Here is a 22,047-nt window from a genome sequence, read left to right on the forward strand (position 1 = left end):
TAAATAAAGGGTTTGGAATTGTGATGTGAGGCTTTGTGTTATTATTTTGCGGGTTGGAACACCCAGCTTGCTTGCGTACATAGCTTGTGTACAGCTGAGTATATACTAACCATCAAGATTCATTTGTGTGCCCCTTCCATCACCCACATTAATAAAAAAAAAAAAATAGCAGAGAGAAGCAGAGATCCTTATGAGTACTTGAGAAAGGCGCCTTGTGCCAGTTGCATGTTGAGTTGCACAATTCCCTTCTTTTGAAACAATACATTTCCAAACACAACACAGGTCATTTTAACTAATCAGTTTCATTATACTTAGCGATATGTAAGTAACAGTGTCTATTTTACCAAATAACTCAGGGTAACCAAATTATTTGAATATGCATATTAATAACATGTGAAAACATTTTATCAGGGACATCAATGATCACATTCATCATTTAATATGAGAAAATGAATATAATCAAGCTTATGCTTAAAAAAAACATACAACATACTACCATATTTGCCCGAATATAGGCCACACTTTTTCCCCCACGGGGGGGAGCGCCGGCAAGGGAGATTGTTAACGTACATCGTGCAGACATGACGGCAGTGGAGGTTTTTTACGCTCGCATCGCCGCAGCCGGTGAACGTCTGCACGATGTGCTTTAACAATCTCCCTTGCCGGCACTTCCCACGGCAGAAGTGCCGGCACTGGAAGTTGTCTCGTATCGCGCAGCTGTCCGCCGCCGGTCCCGCTAGACACCCGGGAGGCTGCAGTGGTAAATCTAGCAGGGGGGCATACCTAGGGGGCGGAGTGGCAGCATATCTCAGGCAAGGCAGAGTGACAGCATATCTCGGGGGGGCAGAGTGGCAGGATATCTCAGGGGGGCAGAGTGGCAGCATATCTCGGGAAGTGGGCAGAGTGGCAGCATATCTCGAGGGGTGGGCAGAGTGGCAGCATATCTGGGGAGCAGAGTGGCAGCATATCTGGGGAGCAGAGTGGCAGCATATCTATTCCACTAAGTTTTTTTTTCTAAGAGTCTAAATTTTTGGGTGCGGCCTATAATTGGGTGCGGCTTATAATCGAGCCAATACGGTATATGTTCACATTGGTTTTGCCATGTGATCACTGTGATGTGCAATGGTGCGAGCCCTGGTACAAATTTGGTGTTTTAAAGTGTGATAGCATGATCAGGCATTATCTTCTTGATAAGAAGAACGGTCTCCTTATTTCTATTGCAGAAAGCAGCAATTTCTCCTCCTCCATTGTAGATCTTGCTTTTGAATATAAGCAAAAGGTTTCTTTGTACAACTGAACTTTCATGTGTACATGCAAACAGTGTGACAAATTCGAAGGAGCAGAAGAAAAGTGTTTGGAAATATACGGGCCCTGCTACATGAAGAAAACTGTCACATCGAACCATATCGGTGGAGATCAAGAGAGCAACTGTATGAGATGTGGTTGGCCGCCTTTTCTAACCTTTATGTGGCTGTCACTTTAAGGGTTATGTGTGTTCTCTCTTCTCTTCTTTTTTTTTAAATCAGAATTTAAAAATATGTAGTATTTTCTACTTTAACACTAGATTCAATGGCTTTTTCCTCTGAACAGCAATAACAAAAAAAAATGCAGTAGCTCCTCAAATTTAACTGCCCAGACAAACTTCAGTGTACTTCATTTGCCATCATTTGCTGGACCATTTATCCAGAGCAATGCTACAAAGTATGTGCTGAATACTAAATCCATTTTAATGGAACTGAGAGACACAAAAAGAGCAATTCCTTCCAATGGTACTTTATATATCCTGTCACACTGTGCCGATCTCCAGGCATTGACATTTTAGTACATATGGCACTATCAGGGCGACATAGCTGCAATCTGTTGTTGTGTTTTACTAGTTTTATATTACTGATCACAAGATTACAATGTAAGCATTATTTAAAACTTGTATCATCATGGTCCAATATTAATTTAGACAGGTGGCAAATTCTGCAAACAAGTAATTCATGGTTTATCTGCAAGCAGTTTTTCATAATTATTTTGTATTCTGCATAGTTTACGAATCTTGTGATATGCAAAATGTATTATGTGCAATCAAAATGGGTAGTATAGGCTTTACTGGCAGATTTTATGCAGGCATTCTCCACCTATATTGTGTGTTCAATGTGCATGGTCACTTGAACCGCAAGTGAAAAATTATGGAGCTGCTTATACTCACAGAATGGAAACTATTTCAAGTTTCTGTGCAATCCACTTTTAAATGTTTAATCCATATACACAAGATTGTTCTGTCAGTAAGTATGATGTTCTTAAAACAAAAGTGATATATTAACATTCGATTAAGTGGATGTTCGGTATTGAACTACACTCTGTACGTGCAACACAAGCTTGCACCCCATTAACTTGTTGGCCGGTAAATCACATGTAACCCTTGGTATCCACTTAGAAACATGCCAAGAACTACATGCATATACATGTAATCTACGGAAATTGATGCAAACTTTCACTGTTGATGTTATGCTTTAATTATGATCTCCATGTGCCTAGTCTGAACACCCTGCTCTAGAATACTGATGTGCTTATTTTTTTATCTAGGCTTGTGTGTATACACTCACTGGCCACTTTATTAGGTACATCTTGCTAGGACCGGGTTGGACCCCCTTTTGCCTTCAGAACTGCCTTCATTCTCCGTGGCATACTTTCTACAAGGTGCTGGAAGCATTCCTCAGAGATTTAGGTCCACATGGACATGATGGCATCACGCGGTTGCTGCAGATTTGTCGGCTGCACATAAATGATGCGAAAGTCCCGTTCCACCAGATCCCAAAAGTGCTTTATTGGATTGAGATGTGGTGACTGTGGAGGTCATTGGAGTACAGTAAACTCATTGTCATGTTCAAAAAATCAATTGGAGATGATGTGACATGGTGCATTATCCTGCTGGAAGTAGCCATCAAAAGATGGGTACACTGTGGTCATAAAGGGATGGACATGATCAGCAACAATACTCAGGTAGGCTGTTGCATTTAAACTATGTTCAATTGGTACTTATGGGCCCAAAGTGTGCCAAGAAAATTTCCCCCAATGCCTGAACCATTGATACAAGGCAGGGTGGATCCATGCTTTCATGTTGTTTACGCCAAAGTCTGACCCTGCCATCTGCTCGGTTTGAACTTCAGCAAGTTCTCTTGACCACGTCTACATGCCTAAATGCATTGAGGTGCTGCCATGTGATTGTCTGATTAGCTATTTGTGTTAACAAGCATTTGAACAGGCATACCTAACAAAGTGGCCAGGGAGTGTATATTAGTATTTTGAGTGCAATTATGTTTCCCAGCAGGCCCGGACTGGCCATCGGGCACACCGGGCATTTGCCCGGTGGGCCGGGCCACGGCAGGGCCGCATTGACTTAGGGGCTGATGGAGCTGCAGCTCCAGGCCCCTACCCTACCTACCGGGTCCCCCACTCTAAGGGGCCGGGAAGTCCCCACCAAGGCCGGCCTTACGGGTCTGCGGCCGCACAGGGTATAAATTAAAACATCGGGTTTTTTTTTACTTTATTTAACATCCTCCATGTTAAATAAAGTTTTTTTTAACTTTATTTAACATGGAGGATGTTAAATAAAGTTGAAAAAAAACCCCGATGTTTTAATTTAAACCCTGTGCGGCCGCAGACCCCTAAGGCCGGCCCTGGTGGGGGCTTCCCGGCCCCTTAGAGCAGGACCGGCCTTTTGGGTGTGCGACCGCACAGGGCGTCACACTCTAGGGGGCGTCACACTCTAGGGGGCGGGGGGCGGTCCGCACCGGGTGCCGCTCATCAGGGGGTGCCAACTTGCGGCACCCGACACCCCTCCGGAGACGGACAGTAATGTCCGCCGCTGGAGGAGCAGGTTCGCATGGGAGCGGTATCGGAGGTCTTTAACAGACCTCCGGTTCCCTTGAGTGATTTTAAGCCGGGTTCAACCCGGCTTAAAATCACTCAAGGGAGCCGGAGGTCTGTTAAAGACCTCCGATACCGCTCCCTTGTGATCTGCACGGCAACAGCTGCTGTGCGCCGGGATCTGACAACAAACCCCGGCGCACAGCAGCTGTTGCCCTCTGAACCGGAAGAAGACAGAGAAGACAGAAGAACTGAAGAAGAGGAGCGAAGAGGAGGAAAAGGAGCTGTAAGGAGAAAAGAGGAAAGGTAGGAAAATATTCAGTGAGAGTGGATTAGTATATATGTGTGGATTGGTATATATGTGTGGATTGGTATATATGTGTGGATTGGTATATATGTGTGGATTGGTATATATGTGTGGATTGGTATACGTGTGGATTGGTATACGTGTGGATTGGTATACGTGTGGATTGGCATACGTGTGGATTGGCATACGTGTGGATTGGCATACGTGTGGATTGGTGTGTGTGTGGATTGGTATGTGTGTGTGGATTGGTATGTGTGTGTGGATTGGTATATATGTGTGAATTGGCATACGTGTGGATTGGCATATGTGTGGATTGGCATATGTGTGGATTGGCATATGTGTGGATTGGTATGTATGTGTGGATTGGTGTATGTGTGGATTGGTATATGTGTGTGGATTGGTATATGTGTGTGTGGATTGGTATATGTGTGTGGATTGGTATATGTGTGTGGATTGGCATACGTGTGGATTGGCATACGTGTGGATTGGCATACGTGTGGATTGGTATATGTGTGTGGATTGGTATACGTGTGGATTGGTATACGTGTGGATTGGTATATATGTGTGGATTGGTAAGTGTGTGAGAGTGATGGGTGTTATGCTGTACCATTTCCAATGTCTTTTTCATGATCTAATTATGCTCTAAAAGTACATCATAACTCCCATCACTCTATACTGTTCCATACAGTGGCAGAGCTGGGAGGCAGAGGCCTTGCACCCCCACCGCAGGACTCCTGAAAGGTAAGTGAACTTCAAAGAGGGAGAGGGTAGATAGTTAGGAGGGGGTAGATAGGGAAAAGGGCATGAGACGGGGGAAAGAGGGTAGATAGGGAGAAGGGAGTGAGAAGGGGTAGATAGGGGAGAAGGGAGTGAGAAGGGGTAGATGGGGCAGAAGGGAGTGAGAAGGGGTAGATAGGGCAATCATACTCCTATCATGCCAAGTCTGCGAGTACATCCTTGAATCTGGGTATGCCTGGGCATGATAGGAATGTGATTGCTGTTAACAATCATATATATATACATATAATATTGTTTTTTAATTGTTTTGTCCTATTTTGGTGTGTTACTTACTTTAAATAAAAGTGTTAGATTTTTTTATGGTGTGGGGAGGTCATATTCGGTTTCGGACAGGTAAATGCTGCATTTTCGGTTTCAGTCCATAATTCGTTTCGGTGCATCCCTACTACTAAGCCAGACAATGAAGTGGTAGGCCTACACCACATCAATGTTTGGCGTAGTATATAGTGATTGGTGTTATGCTGCACTATTGTCAATGTCTGGCTCAATGTATAGTGATAGGGATTACGCTGTACCACTGTCAATGTGTGCCTCAGTATATAGTGATAGGTGTTATGCTGTACCACCGTCATTGTCTGCCTCAGTATATAGTGGTAGGTGTTATGCTGTACCACCGTCAATGTCTGCCTCAGTATATAATGATAACAGTGAGAAGAGGCAGAGGTGGTAGATAGTGATACAGGGGGATAGATAGTGAGAAAGGGGAGTTTTGTTACAAGTTTTTATTCCTTTCTTTTTTTGGGATTTGGGGGCACCAGAGGAGTAGTCCGCACAGGGCGCCAGAACACCTAAGGCCGGCTCTGCCTTAGAGTGGCGGACCCGGTTGCAGTTGCGGAGGGCTTAAGGGGCTCTGCCTTAATGCGGCCATATTTTAAGGTACTAGCCTGGAGCTGCAGCTCCATCAGCCCCTAAGTCAATCCTGCTCTGCCACAGGCGTGGTCGCAGTTTCTGCTTGCTCTGGCAACAAGGTAAGTAGGGTGAGGGAGGGGGCTGCAGTGAGAAGGGGCAGAGGGGGGTTAGGTAGTGAGAAAGGGGGAGAGGGGATAGATAGAGGTGGTACATATTGATAAGTGGGGAAGGGGGTTACATAGTGAAAAGGGGGAACATAGTGAGAAGGGGCAGATAAGATGATGAGAGGGGGTAGTGTGAATGCGTATGAGAATGAATGAATAAATGTGTGGATGAATTGTGTGAATGCGTATGACAATTAATGAATTCATGTGTGGATGAATTGCTTGAATGATTTGTGAGACTGCATTAATGAATGTGTTAATGATTTGTGTGAATGATTAAATGCAAAGATGGAACATGAAGGGTGGGCTTTAACAATAAATAAATAAATAAATATGGGCTGCTCAGGCTTAAATGCCCGGGCCTATTTTTTGTCCCAGTCCGGGCCTGTTTCCCAGTGTTAAATAGCCGAATGAGGCGTAGGCTTAGAGCCACAAACCCTCTGCAGCATAACAGGGAGTCAATCAGCCTTTTGGGAGATCAGGCTCCTTATGGCCCCACTATTTCCTGGGTTGGTTAAAAGGGAGATCACTGATCTGCCCAACTGGTTCATTAACACTATGAAGGTCAAGCTGAGCTGGCACAGCATCCACAGGCTACTTCTACCTTGTTCAGTGCATCTTTTAAAGGATAAACATGGGTTTAGCTAGACTTACACATTATAGTGTGCATATTTGTGTATTTTATTTCATAGTTTGGTACACAAGTGTTTGGCCTTGTGCAAAAGGCATGCCTGTTTAATCGAATTTTATGGTTCAGATAAAAACCATTATGTCCATCCAGTTGCCTTGTAAAGGGAAAGGAATTTCCCTTTACATTTTTGACGCATGTTGCATGTTATATGTTAGACTTAGTTCCATGTGATATTCCTTTCAATATTTGCTTCAGATTCCACGGGGTGTTAACCTCATGATAGCTTACATAATACTTTTTTTTTTTTGCTCGAACATAGATTAACATTTATCCTTTAACATTTATTCCGCCCATGGGCATTAGTCACTTATCAATAACTTTTTCTCTTTGGAATCATCAATGTCATTTATATGACAAATGTGCAATATCTGTGTCCTTGCTTTGCTTCAGCCTTTCATACTAACTATTTAGCAGTAAATGTCTCGTTATTCTGCTGTCATACCATCACAAAGGTTGTGAACAATGAAGGCAACACAATGTTGGCAAAGTCATTTAAAATGAAGAATATTGAACAAAGCAGCATTATATATTTTATGTTTCTTGTAAAGATTACATTTATGAAGAGCCTATATAACCCATTAGCTTTTTGAACAGCTACACATATTTCATCATAGAGTACCTATCAGTAGTATGGGTAAACCTTGACACAGCATATATCCTTTCATAGCTGAAGGTTTTTCCTACCATAAATATAGGATATTTTGGACGAGTTGGGCTTTCTTTTAAAACCATATAAAAATAATAATTATTAGTGCTGGCGTACACCCCCCCCACACACATATTTAGCAATTTTTCTTAGGATGTATTCTACACAGTAGATGCCACTTCTGAACAACAACCAAATTAATGTTCAGCGACATTCCCTGATTGCCCACATACAAATAAAGCCCAACATACAAATGTTTAGCCCACATACAAATGTTTTCTTATGTTCTAAAGGACCACATTAATGCCTCACATAGTAGCAAATTAATTGTTATAAAAAATTCTGCTGAAATGTTGTACTAAGAGGCAAGCTATCACAAAAAAAATAGCGGTGCTAGTTTAGCGTGTGCTCTACTGGCTCAGTTCACACTTTAGTGTGTGCTTTACTGGATCAACGTGAACTCTAGTTGGTCCTTCATGAAAATGTACACAATTAAAGCATGTGTCATTGGAACAAAATGTTTATTTTAAATTAAACAACACCCTAATCCCTAGAATTGGAACAAAATATTTATCTAATAACGATATACATGTCAGAACTTTTTCCACCTTTAATGTGACCTATAATGTGAACGATTCAATTGCAAAACAAACTGAAATCTTTGAGGGGAAAAAAGAACTCACAATAACCTGGTTGCATAAGTGTGCACACCCTCTTATAACTGGGGCTGTGTTCAGAATGAACCAATCACATTCAAACTCATGTTAAATAGAAGTCATTACACACCTGCCAAGTGATGCTGATTAATTCAGCTGTTCTGGTAGGATTTACCTGACATTTGCTTAGTTGCATCTCAGACCAAAAGCAATGGTCCGTCGGAGAGCTTTTAAAGCATCTCATTGTTGAAATATATCAGGAGAAGGGAACAAAATAATTTCCAAAGCATTATATATACCATGGAACACAGTGAAGACTGTCTTCATCAAGCAGAGACAATATGGCACAACAGAGGCATTACCAAGAACTGGATAGTCCTTCAAAATTGATGAAAAGATGAGAAGAAAACTGGTCAGGGAGGCTTACAAGAGACCTACTGCAACATTAAAGGAACTGCAGGAATTTCTGGCAAGTACTGGCTGTGTGCTACATATGACAACAATCTCCTGTATTTTTCATATGAAAATGTGTTATGGTCTGATAAAACCAAGGTTGAACTTTTTGGCCATAATCCCAAAAGGTATGTTTGGCGCAAAAACAACACTGCACACCACCCAAAGAACACCATAACCACAGTGAAGCATGGTGGTGGCAGCATCATGATTTGGGGCTGTTTTTCTTCAGCTGGAACTGGGGCCTTAGTCAGGATGGAGGGAATTATGAACAGCTCCAAATACCAGGCAATTTTGGCACAAAACCGTTAGGAAGCTGAAGTTCACCTTTCAGCATGGCAACGGTCTAAAGCACACATCGAAATCCACAAAAGCATGGCTTCACCAGAAGAAGATTAACGTTTTGGAATGGCCCAGACCTGAATCCAATTGAACATATGTGGGGTGATCTGAAAAGGGCTGTGCACAGGAGATGTCCTCGCAATCTGACAGATTTGAAGCACTTTTGCAAATATTGCCATGATGTGCCATGCTAATAGACTCCTACCCAAAAAGACTGATTGCTGTAATAAAATCAAAAGGTGACTCAACAAAGTATTAGTTTAAGGGTGTGCACCCTTATGCAATCAGGTTATTGTGAATTTTTATTTGTTTTGCAAATTAACTGTTTATTTTTCTTTAAAAAAAAATTTTCTTTAGGCTAGGTTTCCACTTGTTTTTTTTCTGCTAAAAACGCCCATAAAAACGCCAATTCAGCCACACGACGTTTTTTTAGTGAAAAAACGCTGCGGCCAGATGTTAGCTGTTCTTCAATAGGAAATCGCCGGTGCCATATCCACTTGGCGTTTTTCTGTTTGGCGTTTTTTCAGTCCTCTTTGGCATTTTTCTGCTTTTTTGGGCTCTGTGGCAGTTTTTCAAAATCGCAGCATGTCGACACTCTGGCGTTTTTTGCAAGGAAATCTTGGCGTTTTTCTCCAATAGAAGTCTATGGGAGAGAAAAACGCCATGAAAACGCCGTGTGGGTTTTGCCTTGGCGTTTTTTATGGCGTTTTTTGCCACAGTTACAATGCAGAGGATGGACCCAGTATCTGTGTGTCCTACGAGAAATAGGCTGGAAACAAACCGTTTCACACAAAACAAGGTTCAAATTGAATTTTACACTATTTGGAACAAACATGCCATTACAAACAAACATACCCGACGCATCAACTGGATCCTGCGTGCCAAAAGCAACAGCAAACAATTTGCACCATCATTTGGGGCCAATCTTCCTAGAGGAGCAGACATTTGGAATAAAGCATGCCTTACAAACCACAGAAAAGAGACAAAAGGGTCCGCCGGGGCGTGTTTAAGTAGAACTCTACTAAGGAAATGACATCAGGAGGGGGCAGATACTTGCCATTTATCCTAATGCCTTTTAGCTGGGTGAAAATTCCAACGTGTAAAGGCTGGAAAAACTAAGGTCAAAAAAGCAATTTCCACAGAAAGGCTAAAACGCCAGAAAAAACTCCTGAAAAAACGCCAAAACGCATGAGAATGCAGTGGCAGTTTTCTTGGCGTTTTTCTTGGCGTTTGTCATCAGGAAAAAAACGCAGGACAAAAACCCAAGTGGAAACCTACCCTTAAAATAGCACCAAACTTTAAGGGTGCAGCCTATATTCGGGTGCGGGCTATATTCGATCCAAAACGGTATATACATTGCCCAATCCAACATCCCTGTTTGAATAATTAACAATACATTTTTTTATATGCTATTTGCACATCCACACATGCATGTATACAAATATACAAATAAGTAGAAAAAGAGAGAAAGAGGTTAATTAAGGCAAAATTATTTAAAGCGAGGTGTAATATTTATTTGTTCATGTGTATGTGCAAGCGACCAAAGAAATCATAAATTACATATATATCCTACTCATTCCAAAATCCCTTGATTTTGGAAAGGTTACAAGAGCCATTTCTAAGACAAATGGAAATAGTATAGTGCACTGCTGGCAACATGAAAAACGCATAAAATGAAAAAGCCTATAAAATCAGATAGTGAAAAAGAAATAGGGAGTTGTGTAAAACTAGCAATAAGCAACCAAGCATTTTGTCTTTGTCAAAACAATTTGATTAAATATTTTCTTCGTTTTCAGAAATTGTATGGGGCTTCTTGAAAAGTTAATCATCGCTTGAAGCCCTCCAGTTTTTATTCATTATTGGCCGGTTCCTTTGCAAATACATGGATAGATTCAGCAGAATCACCCCATATTGCAGTTGTCCTCTTTACCTCTACTCAAGTCCTGTTTCTTTGTTAAATGAATATTGCTCAGGTGCTGGTAAAGGACCTGGCCAGCAGGCCATAATTCCCTTTGTCAGGACTTTTCATAACCGAACAAATGTAACGAGAAAGTAATAAATAGAGCGCTAACCGCCAGGAACTAGAATTTCGGACTGTCACGTCAATATATATTTAATTTGATAATAATTGTAAAGTAAGTATACTGCAGTTTCATGATCTCAAGAAAGAAATGTTTTTCTGAAAGAATGACAATCATCTTTTGATTAAGAAGCTATTAAGAGTCTGGTGATGTCAGACTTCTTGTTGAAACTGACAGTTTTATTGCTACCTTGACTTTTTTTTGTCATTTTATATTCAACATCTATTAAAATGCATATACAATGGAACTGAATGGTTCTGCGCCGAATAATTAGGCCTCGGTTTAACAAGTAAATGCTTACATTGAAAACATTGTAAATTCACTACGTAATAATAACTATGCAATTTAAAGGGGCACTGCAGACATCTATGCACTTTATTGCATATGACAATGGAGTGCACTCTTCAAATGATTGTTTTCTGCCCCTTGCATGGAGAGCAGAATCCCTTCCTATGCATTTGCTCCTTCCTGCTCCCCATCTTCTAGGCAGGAAATATTTATGCATTTAACCCCATGACAGCTCCCCAGCAATTTTCCATGCCAGAGCACATCTTTGTCCACACAATATACTTACTGCGAGTTGAATCCAACTCTGGATTATAATGTTAATATAATGTCAATATATTTCAGTTTCAGGAAATTTCAATGACATCTGGATGCATTTTAACAGACATTTTAGATAAATTTAACTTAAGTGTTCAATTACTTCAATGTGAATTGGTTGATTAGAGGTTGGTTTTGATCTGGGAGAGTATGGAGGGATGAGTGGCTTGTTGGGGGTGGAGTTATTGGGGTGGCACTATATAGGAGTAGGGTCCCTCTGTCAGCCATTTTGCTGATAACGGCTTGGGAGCAGATTTTTACCCACACTCCCTTGTTTTCTTGTCACAGCAGGTGGTGTCCTTGCCACCGGAGGCTAGAACAGGTGTTTAAGACAAGGATGGTGTAGTTAGGCGGATCCCTCCTATAACCTCTGGTAATGGGTTTGGTATCACCGTACCCACAGAGCTAAAGGCTGGTTGGTGGCTGACACTATTTGGCTGAAAGGCCAGTTTGGACCTGTTGTTGTCGGGTGATGAGGGGAGAGTGTACATACAGAAGGGTTTAAGTCAGGGTGTAAAACAGCCTGGCAAGGACGGGTTTCGAAGACATTTCCACTTAGGAGTGTACTCACTTTTGTTGCCAAGGTTTAGACATTAATGGCTGTGTGTTGAGTTATTTTGCGGGGACTGCAAATTTACACTGTTATACAGGCTGTACACTCACTACTTTACATTGTAGCAGAGTGTCATTTCTTTGTTGTCCCATGAAAAGATATAATAAAATATTTACAAAAATGTGAGGGGTGTACTCAGTAGCGTACCTAGCGGGGGGCGGGGGGGCGCTGGAGGAGCAGGCTCGCAAGGGAGCGGTATCGGAGGTCTTTAACAGACCACCGGCTCCCTTGAGTGATTTTAAGCTGGTTCAAGGATCTCCCTTGAACCCGGCTTAAAATCACTCAAGGGAGCCGGAGGTCTGTTAAAGACCTCCGATACCGCTCCCTTGCGATCCGCGCGGCAACAGCTGTTGTGCGCCGGGGCTTGTTGTCAGATCCCGGCGCACAACACTGAAGCCGCGCCCACCGCTGTCCGTGCCCTCTGAACCCCGTGCCCTCGGAAGAAGACAGAAGAACTGAAGAAGAAGAGGAGCGAAGAGCAGGAAAAGGAGCTGTAAGGAGAAAAGAGGAAATGTGTGTGGATTGGTATGTGTGTGTGGATTGGTGTATGTGTGTGGATTGGTGTATGTGTGTGGATTGGTATGTGTGTGGATTGGTGTATGTGTGTGGATTGGTATATGTGTGTGGATTGGTGTATGTGTGTGGATTGGTGTATGTGTGTGGATTGGTATGTGTGTGGATTAGTATATATGTAGATTGGTATGTGTGTGGATTGGTATGTGTGTGGATTGGTGTATGTGTGTGGATTGGTATGTGTGTGGATTGGTATGTGTGTGGATTGGTGTATGTGTGTGGATTGGTATGTGTGTGGATTAGTATATGTGTAGATTGGTATGTGTGTGGATTGGTATGTGTGTGTGGATTGGTATGTGTGTGGATTGGTAAGTGTGGATTGGTAAGTGTGTGAGAGTGATGGGTGTTATGCTGTACCATTTCCAATGTATTTTTCATTATATAATTATGCTCTAAAGTACATCATAACTCCCATCACTCTATACTGTTCCATACAGTGGCAGAGCTGGGAGACAGAGGCCTTGCACCCCCACCGCAGGACTCCTGAAAGGTAAGTGAACTTCAAAGAGGGAGAGGGTAGATAGTTAGGAGGGGTAGATAGGGAGAAGGGAGTGAGAAGGGGTAGATAGGGCATAGGGGGGGTCATATTCAGTTTCGGCCAGGTAGTTTTAAAGTGTGTGTGTGTGGGGGGGTGCCACATACAGGATCCGCCCCGGGTGCCAAATACTCTAGGTACGCCCCTGGGTGTACTCACTTTTGTGAGATACTGTAGTTTATTCTGTACTGCATGTCATTAAATGACAGAGCACCGGGATACCCCAAGGGTAAGTTTAGCACTGCAATAATAACTGTTGCTGTTGATAGTGGAACTCAAATGCAACCATTTCTCCAAATATGATCTGGCTGACCTACATGAGAACTTTTATAACAAATAATCGGTGGTGTGAAGGACTGGGGGCAAGAAAAAGGTCAGTTCAATATTGAAGAAACCTAAGCCATCAAAATCCATCTGCATTAACCTTTACTCACCTGTGAATTTAATTGGTTATTGGAAGGGCAGAGTACATAGAAGGAAGATATAAAAATGGCAAAGGAGTACACATTAAACAAAAACAATAATAACCCTTAGACAAAATCCTCCCAAAACACTCATCACATCACTCAAACATATTTTGTGTTTTCTCATTCATGGTCCCACCAAAATTCTGCATTCTGCAAATTCATCATTGTTCTTTGCTCCCCCCTTAACTTCCTATAGATGCAGTGCAATGATCTTCATTTTTATGTCAATACAATATTCTAAGACATGCTTATTGTAGAGATACTTTTGTTTCATATAGCTTTGATTAACAAAACCTTGTTTAGAATAAGCTCTTCTATATAACATGCAAGCCTATTGTGCACAACAGGTTTCAGTAAAATGTATATAATATTTTAAATATGGTGTTATCTTTCCAATATAATGAATCAAACATTATAATTTACAACCTCTGGGATTAAACGTAACTTCCATTTAGCAATCCTACCTTCTTTTTTGTTATTGCTTACTTAAGCTATTGTTTTGTTTGCTCTGGCCAAAATGTGTGCTATTGGTTTGTGGAGAATGGAGACATAAGGGCTGTAGCAATATGTATGAAACAAAAAAGTACAGTCTTTAGTTTCCAAGGGCAGTCCTATCAGTGCTACACTGAAGTTACAATGAAGTTAAAGGCTACAGAAGGAGATCTGACCCAGGAAGCATTAAAGACTTAGGCTCACTGGAATGAACTGCTTTCAGTCCTCTTTGGAATGCAAACATTTCACTAGTTCACATATGGTCAGGAAGTAACATAAGTCACATATGGTCTGATCATAAACCACTAGAAACCATCATGAAAAACCTCCCATACATCTTCAGCAGATGACTCTTAGACTACAAAGGTATAATGCCAATATTCAATAATGCCTTAAAGCAGTTTTTTTTGTTTCAGGAAGTGATACTTCTTGACAACTACTTGACAACTGGAACAACTCAACACAAGGCTTGCCTTGTAGCCCAGCTCAAAGACTACTAAGGGGTCCTGAAGACTCTGTTTCTTTTTTCATTATTTATCAATTTAATTTTAAACGACTTGGCTAGTCATTTAAGGTGAATTTTGCGAGTTAGCTTTAGTGAATTAGCAGGTTGAACTTTTGTCCAATCTGTGCGTGTTTGCTGATACAACTCACATTTTTAGCTAACTCACAAGCACTTGCAGGTTAGTGAACAGACCTGCCAGTGTGTGTCTTAGTCCTAGATATACTATATGCACAAAAGTATTGAGACACCCGACCATTACACCAACAGGGGCTTTTATGACATTGCATTCCAAATACATAGACATTAATGTGTAGTTATTTCCCCCTTTGTTATTATAACAGCTTACACTCTTCTGGGAAGGCTTTCCACACAATTTTGGAGGGTTTCTGTTGAAATGTTTGCCCATTTATCCAGTAGAGCATTTGTGAAGTCAGGTAATGATGTTTTATGAGAAGGCCTGGCTCACAAGCTCTGTTCCAGTTCATCCCAAAGATGTTCGATGGGGTTGAGGCCTGGGCTCTATGAAGTCAAGTCAAGTTCTTCCACATCAAACTCATCCAACCATGTCTTTATGGATCTTGCTTTGTACACTGGAGCACAATCATGCCTGAATAGAAAAGGGCCTTCCCCAAACGGTTCCCACAAAGTTGGAAGCAGAGCATTGTCCAAAGTGTCTTGGTATGATGCTAAAATAATTAATATAATGCACATACCTACAGGGTAATAAAAAGTTAACAGTACATTTATAGATTCAGATTGTGTTATTTCTAAGTTTAATAGCAAACATTTCTCAACTGTAGATTCAAACGCAGAAGATCTATTTTCATTAGCATATATGTGTAAATAGAGGAAATTGCTTCCCAAAGTTAATTGGATTTTAAACTTCCTAAAAGCTGCCAAGTTAAAAAAAAGAAAGAAAATTGAAAGTTGGTTTACAAAGTCTGGTACACTAATTGTAAAACGTATGTTGATTGAACCGAACAGTGTATTAATTTTATGTTTAATTTTTGTCTAGGTCATCTTTTTCAAATTCTAGCCTGGACCTTTTTCCTTACAACAGCCTAACGATGATTGCTTAGATTAAAAAAAATGTCTTGACCTAATGAAAAGAAAGTGAAAAATATCTAATTTAGATTGCAAGAAATATAGATTCTGCTCTAACTGCATAACCAGAGACAAATATCAGTAACTTTTAAAAGCTGTTATCTGATTTTGGCTTCCACTGTCATTGGGGTCTATTCTGGTTGTAACTCTCTCACATCACTATTCATTATTATTATTATTTATTAATGTATTAAACATCATCATATTCTTCAGTACTATACAACCAGTAAACAGGACATAACAAATAAGCATTCCACCCTGCTTATCATCAGATGTCATGTATATTGCAGGCTCTAGAGGCCACTTGTGAGAACAAAAGCACCATGTATGCTAATACCTGTCCAGCTGCAGCTGGTTTCGGTGTTTCCATCCTCCATAAACACCTGTTCTCTCTCTCAGTCCAGGACTTTGTATTGCAGTGTATACAGCCCACTGCTGTTACTCTATGCTTTGGTTATGTGCTACTACTAGCAGCTTACTGTTGGATTTTACCCGTTTGGACCTGTTTCATCCTGACCTTACTATCGGCTCTCCCTTTTGTTTGTGAGCTCCTGGTATAGATCTCCTTGCCTGACTACATCTTCTCTGCCTGAGGGCTTTCTGTAGTGGGGCCTGTCTGAGGGATTCCTGCTGTATGCCCTGCCTAGGGGTCTCCAGTCCAGGTTACAGAGTGGGCCCCCACAGTCCAACAGAGTGGGCTATCCTGCCATGTGCCCTATTCAAGGCTTTCCAGTTTATCGTCCATATTGTGCATGTTCAGAAGTCCCTATCTCTGTTCTGAGATCCCTATCTGTATTTTGAAGTCTTGAAGTCCTTATGCAGAGGTTATAGAAGTGCATGTCCACTATCTGAGGTGCCTGTTCCCTATCGGAGTCTGAGGTACCTGTCCATATTCTGCGGTGCCTGTTCCAGCCGTGTTCCTGACTTGTGCCCTGCCAGAGGGCTTCCAGGCATGTTCCTGTCCAGAGACTTTCTTACCCATGTGTTACCTACAGCCTGTATTTTCACCTGTGCCTTGTTCTGCTATATAAACCAGGCCAGCTATGACACCAGTAAGATACTTGTGAAAAGGTGAAAACCGGTGTTCGTGTCAGAGTGAAGAAAGAAAAAAGTGTATAAAAAAATAAAATAATAATAATACTTTCCTTCCTTTATCGGGATATACAGCAGCCCAACACAACACTTTCCAAAATGTTGAAATCCGAAAACAAAACCACCTAGGGGCGCTCGTATGAACCGATAGTGATATTCCAATAGAGAAAAAAAGACAAAAAAACAATAATAGTGTAGACGTTATGAAACTAAAGGCTATTTAAAGGCCAAAATGTTGTGATGTTCAGACTTCTCAAACACTCCCCTGGGTTTTTATCTCATTTGTCTCCAAAGAAAATGCAAAGAAACAGAAACAAGCACAACCATGGGATGTTATCTTCATATAAGTGATGAACAGGCAGGGGTTAATTGCAGGACGGTAGGAAGCCATACAGGCGAAACACATTGAGGAACTAGAGCAGTTCTCTTTATATTGCTTTTTTTGCACACATTTTATATAAGATAGACTGAGAACTTTTTTATAATTCGGATATTTATTTTATTTATATATTTATTCTGAACATAAATTATTTCAGATATATGATTACAGTTTTTAACATATTTATAGGGCTACATCCCGCAATAAATTATATTTTTTTTATTTTTGGGTGATTAAGACCTTTTTTATGTAGAATCTTCCCATTTAACCCTTAAGTTTTATATTACGATCCTGGGCACTTGCACTTGTATCCAATTGGATACATCACCTGGAACATTCTACATCTCCTGCTTACGGACATCATCACTGGCACCTGTTTTCTGGAGCAGAAAGGATCTTCCTTGAAGCTTTCACAGACAGCAGTAAGTCCCGGATACATACAGGATGATGTTCTGACCTTTGGAAACAAACCCTATTTGCATACCTTGATGGTATGCTTACCTAAATGTAAGTGCAATTAACCCCTGTCTGTTCATCACTTATATGAAGATAACATTCCATGGTTGTGCTTGTTTCTGTTTCTTTGCAATTATTGGCCTTTAAATAGCCTTTAGTTTCATAATGTCTACACTATCATTGTTTTTTTGTCTTTTTTTCTCTATTGGAATATCACAATCTTCATACGAGCGCCCCTAGGTGGTTTTGTTTTCAGCTATGACACCAAGCAGTGTGTAGGGACGCGATAATAATTGTTTTGAAGAGATTGAGTTTCAGTAATTGTGAGGACATCTAGTTAGAACAGATGCAAGATCTAAAAGAGAGAGAGAGATTTGAGTGTCATCAGCACACGAGTGGTACTGAAAACCAAAGGATGAAGTTAGTTTTCCATGGGAGGTAGTATAAAGTGAGAACTGAGCTTTGATGTATGCCAACTGAGAAGGGAAGGGGAAGGAAGAGTTACCCGAAAGCAAGACATTGAAAGTAGGATGCGAACCAGCAAATAGCAAAGTCACAAGATTGGCTCAGATTTATAATTAAAGTACATTGTAAAGTTAGAGGCAATGAGGCTAGTGCAACGAATAGCTGTGACAGGACGAAGAAGGGAATTGGATGTACTGTAGAGTGTAGGGTTATGAAACAAAGAGGAGATGGTTTTCTTAACGAAGGTGAGTAATAAGAAAGACATATGAATTTATAGTGCAGTACAGGAGAAACGTTGAACATGTCAGGTTGGTGTTGTGTGCCAGGGTTAGAAGCGTGAGTTGGGGCTACATTCTCAAAAGCAGATGAAATTGTACAAAGAGGTAGCTAGGTTAAGGCATGCCAACTTCAAGACAGGAGAGAAAAGAGGAAGTAATTCTGTTGAGAACTGCAAGAGATTGAAATATCTAAGGTCTCTGGCTAGACAAGGTTGTTGAGTGAAATGTGAAGGAGTAGGGGGAAAAGTAAGAGATCAGGATAAAAGGTGGTGGTCAGAAAGGGGGAAATAGGAGACATTTTTGAGTGAGCACAAAGTAATAAAAATAAGGTCCAGGGAGTGAACATAATAGAGGAGGAAGTTAGTGTGCTGTGTAAGATCAAGGAGGAAGTAAGAGATAGGAATCTAGAAGCCAGGGGACTCATAGGTGTATCTTCTGGGATGCTGAAGTCTCCAGTTAAGAGAGATGGGACATTAGAGCGGAGGAGGTGAAAAGCCATGATTAGAAGTGGTCAAGAAAGATAGTAGCAGGGCCAGGGAGGCCGTATACAACTGAAAATACAGAAAGATACAGGATTGGATAAACCTCAAAGAACGGGAGTGATGATGCAGGGGAATAGGTTGACAATTACAAACTGGGGAAAGTAGCCTGCACCACCATCAATTTAGTTATTGGGTCTGGGAGTACGAATGAGGTGCAAGCCATCATTAAAGGGAAACAGTGTTAGATGGGAATAACCAGATTTTAGTTAGAGCAAGCAGATCAGCTAGGGGTGAAGTGTTCATGTATGGCTCCTAGTTTATTACACATGAAATGGGCATTCCAGAGAGCAGGAGGGATGACAGGGTATGTGGATACGATTACTGAGGTTTCTAGAATGTTGAGTAGTTGGTGGAAATGAAGGGACCACTGAGGGAGGCCTAGCTTTCAAATACAGAAGAAGAGAAAGTGAGCAAAGGTGAGAGAGGGAAAAGCAGATTGGTTAGAGTGGGAGCAGTTGGATAAGAGAGATCTAGTGAAAGAGTGCCTGTGATGAGTAAAAGGGTGATACAAGCAATGAGGGGGCAATAATAATATAGTAGTGATGCTAGTGTTTGGAGAATGAGAAAGGTTCTAGAAATGATGGAGGAGACTGATAACATAAACAAGAGGATGATGAACATGTTGCCTGAAGAGTGATGATGACTGGAGTGAGAGGGAAAAAGTAGTGGAGATAAAAGGAGATATAAGTTCTTGGATAAACATACTTAACCTGAATGGTAGAAGGGGTACCATATTTTTGTTTGGATTTACTTACCTTCTTGCTGAACTTCTTGATATGCTCCTTTATAAACTTTGTTTTAGTGTCTCTTAGAAAACTGGCACTTAGATGTAAAGTGGCACACCGATGAAAAGTGGCCTGTGCCCCCAAAGCCAGTCCAAATATAAGGGATATAAGCTATCATGAGGTGCCATCCCTAAAAAATCTCTCCAGCAAGAAGGTAAATGAGACTTTAAGAAAATCCCCCTGATTTAATTTTACATTATACAGGGCCAGCCTACCTCTACCTGTAGCAGAAGTTCATTGGGTTTGGACATTCTTAGGGTATAGTGTAGTCAAGTAGCTGAAACACAAATCTCCTGACAATTTATCCATGACATGTCCATCAAGTTGCTTTTCAAATATATTTTTAATCAAGTATAAAAATAATTCACCAGAAAGGACAATATAGGTAGTACATATTGTAGACATGTGGTGAATCAAGCAATACATGAGTAGGTGGTACAGTAGGGAGTGTTGGTATGGTGCAAAAGAATTGAGGCCAGGGAGGCCACAAAGTTCGAGTTCGGGTTCACCTCCCAGGACCGGCCCAACAATGGAGCCGAGTGGGGCAACTGCTCCAGGCGACACATTAGAAGGGGTGGCACTTTGCCGCCCAAGCCCTTTTTTTTTTAAAAGCGGAAGAGAGAGAGAGGGGCGCCGAGTGGTTTTCGCTTACCAAGATTTCAGTACCCGATCGGCGCCCCTCTCTCCTCTGCGGCGAGTCTCCCTGTTCGGTCTCGGTGCCGGCTTGTAATGCTGAGCTCCAGAAGATGACGTAATTTCCGGCGCTCAGCATTACAAGCCGGCACCGAGACCGAACAGGGAGACTCGCCGCAGGACTGCTGAAAGGTAAGTACAAGGGGGGGTAGGGAGAGTAATGGTAGATAATAGGGAGGGGGAGGGAGAGTAAGGGTAGATAATAGGGAGGGAGGGAGAGGAAGGGTAGATAATGGGGGGCAGCAGGGACGGAGGGAGAGGAAGGGTAGATAATGGGGGGGTGGCATTTTAAACTTCGCCCCAGGCGGCATTTTGTCTTGGGCCGGCCCTGTCACCACCTCCTTAATAACCTCAACCACAGAATCCCAGAAGGGTCGTATAACAGCGCAGGACCACCAAATGTGTATTAGAGAGCCGGGCTGCAAACCACATCTCCAACAAGTAGGTGGAATGTGAAGAAGAAATCTATGAAGGTCCAGAGGAACCTTATACAAATGAGAAATAACCTTAAAGGTAGTTTCCTGGACTCTACTTGATATAGTGCCCTTATGCACTATTAAAAGAATCTTCTCCGACTCCTCCAAGGAAAAGGTACACCCAAGGTCTCTCTCCCACAGGCTGAGGAGACCGATCCCTGAGTCAGTTGAAGGGAATACAGTTTAGAGAGTAAATGAGGGGGTTCCACCTTCTCCAAAGCTTTTTCAAACGGGGTGAGAGGACTAAAATCCGCAGTGAGCATATTAGACACAGAAATAAAGTGTTTAATTTGTTCAAATATATTTTTAGAGAGTAAAGTATTTTGATAAAAAAAAATAATACATGGTGCATTGTTTGTTATATGCTTGCAGAACCCTGACATTTTAAATACACTAAATATTAAGGTCAAGCTTTACTGCTGCAAAATCACTGATGGATTTCAAAAGCAAAATATCCATCTCTGTGCTTAAACTGATGCATTTCAGGTCATTCTGAAGACCCAGATTTATTTTACTTTTTTTAAAAAAATAAGAAAATAATACTAAAATAGGAACATAGTGTTTTAGAATTGTTGCCACTGATGAAGATGAACACCAGATAATTATAAAGGATAACAGTACAGTTGTGTGAGACTGCAGAATGTAAAAAATAAAGCAGAAACATTTAACGTCTACATAAGTTGCATGATAAAGTGGGATGGAAGATCCATTTTTAAAACAAGTATTTCAATATTTCAAATAAATATATATTGGTATCAAGGTTTGTTGAATCCTACAATACAGGTTACTTTTAATCACATAACTATATAGTTTCTAATATACTCCATGTTTACCATATAAAAGAGCTATTTTTAAACCCAAGTATTCCCACAAGTTTAAATTAAATTGACCAGAATAACAAGAATTCTGAGCATGATTAAAATAATTAAATATTAAAAAGGAGAAATGATCCAGAAAATGAACATACAATTTCTGGCTCTTTGAGGCTGAAATTATTGGCTATAGTTAAATATAATAACAAAAGTGATACAGCAGGCATTTCATGAAGCAATATTCTAAAATATACGTAAAACATTACGATGCTAAAATGGGGCATTCATTTATCTATACGATATATATATATATATATATAAGCTTAGCTGGG

The sequence above is a fragment of the Spea bombifrons genome, chromosome 1 (assembly GCF_027358695.1).
Source record: "Spea bombifrons isolate aSpeBom1 chromosome 1, aSpeBom1.2.pri, whole genome shotgun sequence".
In the NCBI taxonomy this organism is placed as follows: domain Eukaryota; kingdom Metazoa; phylum Chordata; class Amphibia; order Anura; family Pelobatidae; genus Spea; species Spea bombifrons.